This window comes from Mandrillus leucophaeus, unplaced genomic scaffold (assembly GCF_000951045.1).
Source record: "Mandrillus leucophaeus isolate KB7577 unplaced genomic scaffold, Mleu.le_1.0 Scaffold1838, whole genome shotgun sequence".
Taxonomy (NCBI): domain Eukaryota; kingdom Metazoa; phylum Chordata; class Mammalia; order Primates; family Cercopithecidae; genus Mandrillus; species Mandrillus leucophaeus.
The window spans coordinates 81,396-89,751 of record NW_012101852.1 but is presented as its reverse complement, the minus strand read 5'-3'; positions in this window follow the sequence as shown (position 1 = coordinate 89,751).

Genomic DNA, 8,356 nt, shown 5'->3' with positions numbered 1-8,356 from the left:
TAAGTTATCCATTACACAGCTGGCAAATTATGGAACTTAAAACAGAACTGTGAGTTTGTTTGTTGGTTTTTTACCTAATTTCAATTAATGCCCTCAATCTATTGTTATTTTAGATTGCTTATTTTGAGTTGACCAGATATTACACCCAAAGTAAGTAAGTATACTACGTAAATTCTTAAGGATACTTTTTGGTCTAAAGAACCCATTTAGAAGAGTGGTTCTCAAAGTGTGGTCCCTGGACCAGCAGTATCTGTATCACATGGGAAAATTTTAGAAATGCAAATTCTCAGTCCCCACCTCAAATCAAATGAATTAGAAACTCCAGGAGTGGGGCCTAGCAACTTATGTTTTAACAACCATTCCAAATGATTCTTATACATGCTAAGGTTTGAGATCACAAGTTTAGAAAAGAAACAATGGTTAGTCTCAGATTCCTTATTTTTTTAATTAAAAATGAAAATATTTTGCATTTTAATTTTAATTTCTTTGATAGGCATATACATTATATATATTTGCATAAGTGTTTACATATAAAAACACAGGGCAGTCTTTGAAAATAATGCACTCAATGTCAGGAATTTAAAAGTACTAACATCTATTTTTATAAACGGGGATGTACAAAAAAGGATAATCTTGTATGTTTCTGGTAGAAATGTGAATTTAAATGTAATTTCACATAGCAGAATTATCTTCCTTGGAAATATAGATAATGTAAATAAAATTATCAGTATTTAAGTAAATATTACAAGTAAATTCACTGCAACATGGCCCATTGTGATAAATAGCTAAAGTAAAAAAAAAAAAAAAAATCTGCATCAGTAGGGAAATAATTGAATAAATTATGGTATATCATCATCTTGAAATGTTTCTAGTCATTAAAAATAATTATTCATCATGCCGTACATGCTGGATATTTAATATACAGCATAGTGACTATCAGTAACAATACCGTATTATTTATTTGAAATACGCTGAGAAGACGGGCATACCTTGTTTTATTGTGCTTCATTTTATTGCACTTCACAGATATTGTGCTGCTTACAAGTTGAAGGTTTGTGGCAACCCTGTCTTGAGCAAGTGTATTGGCACCATTTTTCCAACAGCATATGCTTACTTCATGTCTGTCACATTTTCATAATTTTTGCAATATTCAAACATTTTCATTATTATATTTTTTTATGATAATATGTGATCAGTGATTGATACAGTGTGGATATTTGTCCTGACCAAATCTCATGCTGAAATGTAATCCCCGGTGTTGGAGTTGGGGCCTGATGGAAGGGGCTTGGATCATGAGGATAGATCCCCCATAAATGGCTTGGGCCATTCTCTTAGTGATAAGTGAGCTCTCTCTCTAAGTTCATACAAGATCTGGTTGTTTAAGTGTGTGGCACCTCTACCCCCAATTCCCCCTCTCTTGCTCCTGTTTTCACCATGTGACATGCAAGTTCCCACTTCAGCTTCCACCGTAAAATTTCTCTAAGCCATCCCCAGAAACAGATGCTGGCATTTTGCTTCCTCTACAACCTGCAGAACTGTGAGCCAATTAAATCTCTATTCTTATAAATTATCTAGTCTTAAGTATTTCTTTATAGCTATGCAACAATCGCCTAACACAGTGATCTTTGATATTACCATATTAATTGTTTCGAAGTACGATAAACCACACCCATAAAAGACAGCAAAATAATTAATAAATATTTTGTGTGTTCTGACTGCTTCATCAACCCGCGATCTCCTATCTCTCTCCCTTTCATTGGGTCCCTTTATTCCCTGAGATACAATACTAAAATTAGGCCAACTACTAACTCGAAAACGGCCTTCAAGTGTTTAAGTGAAAGGAAGAGTTACACATCTCTCACTTTATTTTATTTATTATTATTTTTTTTTAATGTATTTATTTCTTGAGACAGGGTCTCACTCTATCACCCAGGCTGGCGTGCAGTGGTGCAATCTCAGTTCACTGCAGTTTCCGCCTCCGGGTTCAAGAGATTCTCCTGCTTCAGTCACCCAAGTAGCTGGGATTACAGGAGTGCAATACCATGCCCGGCTAATGGAGATGGGGTTTCACCATGTTGTCCAGAATTCCTGAACTCAAGGGATTCGCCCACCTCGGTCTCCCAAAGTGCTGGGATTACGGGTGTGAGCCACCGCACCAGGCCGCATGTCTCACTTTAAATCAGATGCTAGAAATGATTATGCTTAGTGAAGAAGGCATGTCTAAAGCCAAGACAGTCTGAAAGCTAGGCCTCCTGCATCAGTTAGCCAAGTTATGAATACAAAGAAAAAGTTATTGAAAGAAATTACAAGCGCTACTCCAGTGAACATATAAATGACAAGAAAGTGAAAACAGGCCGGGTGCGGTGGCTCACGCCTGTAATCCCAGCACTTTGGGAGGCCGAGGCGGGTGGATCACGAGGTCAGGAGATCGAGACCATCCTGGCGAACACAGTGAAACCCTATCTCTACTAAAAATACAAAAAAACTAGCCGGGCGTGGTGGCGGGCGCCTGTAGTCCCAGCTACTCAGGAGGCTGGGGCAGGAGAATGGCCTGAACCCGGGAGGCGGAGCTTGCAGTGAGTGGAGATCCCGCCACTGCACTCCAGCCTGGGCAACAGAGCAAGACTCCTTCTCAAAAAAGAAAAAGAAAAAAGAAAACAGCCTATTGCTGATATGAAGAAAGTTTTGCTGGTCTGGATAGAAGATCAAACCTCCACAATATTTCCTCACTCAAAACTCTAATCCAGAGCAACGCTCTAACTTGCTCTAGGTTCTTGAAGGCTGAGAGAGGTGAGGGAGCTGCAGAAAAAACCTTGTAAGCTAGCAGAGACTGGTTCATTAGGTTTAAGGGAAGAAGCCATCTCCACAACATAAAGTGCAAGGTGAAGCAACAAGTGCTGATGTAGAAGCTGCAGCAAGTTATCCAGAAGATCTAGCTACAATCACGGATGAAGGTGGCTACACTAAACAACAGATTTTCAATGTAGATGAAACAACCTTCTATTAGAAGAAGATGCCATCTAGGACTTTCATAGGAGACAGGAGAAGTCAGTGCCCGGCTTCAAAGGACAAGCTGACTCTCTTACTAAGGGCTAGTGAAGCTGGTGGCTTTAAGTGATAGCCAAGGCTCATTTACCATTTCAAAACTCTTAGGATCCTTAAGAATGATACTAGATCTGCTCTGCCTGTGTTCCCTAAATGAAACAAGAAAGCCTGGATGACAGCACATCTGTTTATAGCATGGTTTCTTGAATATTTTAAGCCCACTGTTGAGACTTAATGCTCAGAAAAAAGATTCCTTTCAAAATATTACTGTTCATTGACAATGCATCTAGAAATCCAAGGGCTCTGATGGAGATGTACAAAGAGATTAATGTTGTTTTCACGACTGCTGCCCATGTACCAAGGAGTAATTTTGATTTTCAAGTCTTTTATTTCAGAAATACTTTTTGTTGTTGTTGTTGTTGTTGTTGTTTGGGGTTTTTATAAATGATGATTTATTAAGCTTTTGTTCTTCTTCCATTTTGATACATTTCCTGTACATGGCTCTCGAGGTTCTTTTTTTTTTAACTTTATTTTAGATGCAGGGGGTACATATGCAGGTTTGTAACCGGGGTATATTGCATGATGCTAAGGTTTGGGGTCCAAATGATCCCATCACTCAGGTACTCAGCATAGTACCCAATAGTTCATTTTTCACTCCTTTCTGTCCTCCTTCCTCCAACCAGTAGTCTCCAGTGTCTATTGTTGTCATCTTTATGTCCATGAGTACCCAATGTTTAGCTCCCACTTACAAGTGAGAGCATGCAGTATTTGGTCTTCTGTCCCCGCATGAACTCACTTAGGATAATGGCCTCCGGCTGCATACTTGTTGCTGCAAAGGACATGAATATTTAAGAAATACTCTTGATAAGGGCACAGCTGCCATAGATGGTGAACCTCTGACGGATCTGGGCAAAGTAAATATAAAGACTTCTGGAAAAGATTCATCCTTCCAGATGCCATTAAGAAGACTCATGATTCATGGAGGCAGCCAAAATATAAATATGAACAGGAGTTTGGAAGACATTGATTCCAGCCCTCATGGATGACTTTGAGGGGTTCAAGACTTCTGTGGCAGAAGTAACTGCAGATGTGGTACAAATAACAAAAGAACTAAAATTAGAGGTGAAGCCTGAAGATGTGAATTACTGCACTCTCATGATAAAACCTGAGCAGAGGAAGAGTTGCTTCTTATAAATGAGCAAAGAAAGTGGTTTCTTGAGATGGAATCTATTCCTGATGAACATGCAGGAAACACTGTTATAATGACAACAAAGTATTTGGAATATTCCATAAATTTAGTTGATAAAGCAGCAACAGGATTTAAGAGGATTGATTCCAATTTTGGACAAAATTCTTCTGTGGGTAAAATGATATCACAAAGCACAGAAAAAATCTTTTGTGAAAGGAAGAGTTGACTGGTGCAGCAAACTTCATTGCTGTCTTATTGTAAGAAATTGCCACAGCCACCCCAACCTTCAGCAACCACCCTTGATCAATCAGCAACCATCAACACCAACGCAAGACCCTCCACCAGCAAAAAAAGACTATAACTCGCTAAAGGCGCAGATGATCATTAGAATTTTTTTTAGCAATAAAGTATTTTTTAATTAAGGCATGTGTATTGCTTTTCAGACATAGTACTATTGCACACTTAATAGACTACAGTATGTGTCAAGATAAATTCTATAAGCACTGGGAAACCAAAAATGTACTGTGACTTTTTGATGATATTTTGTGGCTTTATTATGATATTCACTTTATTGAGGTGATCTGGAACCAAATCCACAATATCTCCCAGGTATTCCTGGAGATCTGTAGTGTCTTCACTAACTTACTCTACACACACAAAATGGTAACTATGAGTAATGATGGATATATTATTTAAATTAATTGTAATCATTTCACAATGTATAGCTATAGCAAATCATCACATTATACACCCTGAATGTGTACTTTTTAAATTTGTCAATTATACCTCAAAAAAGCAAGAAAAAATAATTCATTAAACTACAACAGTTAAATTGAAGGGATTTTCATTAGTTATAGTTAGGTAAAAACTGCATCATTTTGGAAAATAGACAACAGAGTAACACGTATACATCTGTGTATCCATATGCTTATTTACTTATATGGGAAAGGAAAAGAATATGACAAGGTTCATTCTAGGTTCTTAGATGGTATAACTAGTAGGGTCATGGATTGGTTGCTAATGTGAATGAAGAAGTAGATAAAGGCCATACTTTTATCATTTCACTCTTTTATCAATTCACCTTCCTGGCTGACTGATCCCTTAATACCTTTCTGCCTACTCTGTAGACACCTTATGAGGATAGATGAGAAGCCGCAGCATACAGCAATGGCTAAGACCCTAATTCTGCAACTTAAGGTTTGAATTGGAATCCAGACTCTACTATCAATGGCTATATACCCTAAGAAAGGCTACTTAAACTCTCTGAGGTGGTTTTTTTATCTGTACAATACAAATAAAAATATCTATTACACAAGTTTATTGTGAAAATTAAATAGTAAATGTATGTAAAAAGCTTAGAACTGTGTCTGTCACTATTCTAAATGAGGTAATATATAAGATATTAATCCTATAACAATTAGCTTGAAAGTACTTAGTTTTTTATAGCTTATATATCTAATAATAATTATGATTATGATTATTAAGCATAGATATAAAACATATAACACAGACATGACACAAAACAGGTATCAAGAGTTTGTGACTGTTCCTGAGATACAAATGGACATCTTTTTCCTTCTGGGCCTTCTTCCTCCCTGGGAATAGAACAGTTTACTAGCTTCTATTACATACACTGGTGATATGGTTTGGCTCTGTCCTCACCCAGATCTCACCTTGAATTGTAATAATCCCCATGTGTCAAGGGCTGGGCCAGGTGAAGATAATTGAATCATGGGGGTGGTTCCCCCCATACTGTTCTGATGGTAGCAAGCCTCATGAGATCTGATGGTTTTATAAATAGGAGTTCCCCTGCACAAGCTCTCTTGCCTGCCACCACGTAAGATATGACTTTGCTCTTCATTCACCTTCCGCCATGACTGGGAGGCCTCCCCAACCATGTGGAACTGTAAGTCAATTAAACCTCTTTCCTTTATAAATTACCCAGTCTCAGGTATGCCTTTATTGGCAGTGTGAGAACAGACTAATATACTATATATTTCTGCAATAAGTAACTAATGGCTCTTATTATTGATGATAACTACAGAGAAAGAGATGGGGTTAAGAAGTGACATATTAATCTACTCATTAACAAATGCTTATTGAATAACTATTACTGCTGGCACAGTGTGAAGCACTAGAAAAAGAGCAGTGATAAAGCAAGATATGTTCCCTTCCTTCCAGAGCTTACAAGAAATTATTTGACTTTATGATTTGTGCTGCAAAGGAGAAATTGAGGATGAAAAGAAAGTACATGGTCAACTCAGAAAACAATAAAGAAGACAGACAGAAGTCAGGTCAGTAAGGCTTTACAGACCACGCTGAAGGTATTCAATAAATCCAAAGCACAATTGGAAGCCACAGGAAAGTTTTAAATAGTGGCACAATGAGAATTGCCTTTTTAAATAGCTAAACATGATAAATTAAGAACTTGTGTGCTTCTGTTCCTGCTCCTGAAATGACACTGCAATGACAGTAAAGCAATAAAAGGCTATAAACCCCAAAGAACAAAAAGACTAAAAAGACAAAAGATGTTAATAGGTTTAGAAGATGGAAGTCGGTGAAGAAGCAGTCACTAACTTGCTAAGCAGAGAGAGCTTAAACCTCTAGAGGCAGACAGCAATGAGAAGCTAGTGATTCACCCCAGAGAGACCCAGAAAAAAATAGAGATGGAGACACCTCATATTCACTCTGAAGAAGGTGGAGGTAAGACAAGAGGCTAAAAAGGCAGGGGTTGGGGGCCAATGTAATTCTTAAGATGTCTTGAAGCTCAAGTCTCCACCCACACGTCCTTAATTATTACCCTTCCCCAAATTGTAAATAAAATAGGTTTGTTTTTTGTGTTTTATTTTGCCCAGAAATATTAACCTTGAAAGACTCTACATCCCAGACATCAGACCCAAAAGAGGACAGAGTCAGGGGACATACTGAAGAAGGAGGATTAAGTAAAAGCAGGCAGATTTTAATTATTACCTTTACATTCCTGGTGAGAGACTAGATAGTCCCTCTCTGAAAAGAATTTAATCACTCCAGAGTATAAAGCTGTTGATACTGATATTTGGGGTGTTCCAATTAAAAATACAGCTCAGTTCTGAATTGCCCTTCAGTGATGCTCACTGGTTCTATGTCTTACTGATGCACTTGGTCCCGCAAATCCATATTACAGTGTTTTTAAATGGAAGCCCAGGGATCAGCAGACACCTGAGAAAAAAATCCTCCAACATAAAGAACAGAACAACAACAACAAAAAGAATTATTCAGAGAAAAAGATGACAAGACTGAAACGAGGGTGAAAGGGTGTTAAATATACATAATGAACATGGTCAGAGAAAGAAGAAAAGATTTTGCATCCATGAAATAAGAAAAAATAATCACTAACCCAAAAAGTGTGCAGATCTTAGAACTATAAGACATGAAATTGTAGTAGTTTAATAGAAGGCTCAGAGGACAACGTCAAGGAAATCTCCCCAAAATTAGAGCACAAGGAGTAGGGTGACAAAAATGGAAAATAGAAGAGAAGTGAAAATTGGAAATTTAGTCCTGATAGTCAAAAATCCAACAAAAAAGGAGTTCTAGTAAGGGACTGCACAGAAAAAATGGCAGTTAGAACATTACTGAAGGAATAAATCAATAGAATTTCTCAGAATTGAAGAACTCAAAACTGAGTCTCAGATTGAAATGCTCACTGGGTATCCATCAGGAAAAATGAACAAATTGAACATAATGGAAAAAGAGAAGACACCAAATCTTCCAGAGTGATGAATTGGGTTGTATTAAAAAGATCTGGAGGCCTGGGGACAGTGGCTACTGCCTGTAATCCTAGCACTTTGGGAGGCCAAAGTAGCCTGATCGCCTGAGGTCAGGAGTTTAGGATCAGCCTGGCCAACATGGTGAAACCCTGCCTCTACTAAAAATACAAAAAATTAGCTGGGCGTGGTAGCGGGCACCTGTAATCCCAGCTACTCTGGAGGCTGAGGCCGGAGAATCGCTTGAACCAGGGAGGCAGAGGGTGCAATGAGCCGAGATCGAACCATTGTACTCCAGCCTAGGCAATAAGAGCGAAACTCTGTCAAAAGGAAGGAAGGAAGGAAGGAAGGAAGGAAGGAAGGAAGGAAGGAAGGAAGG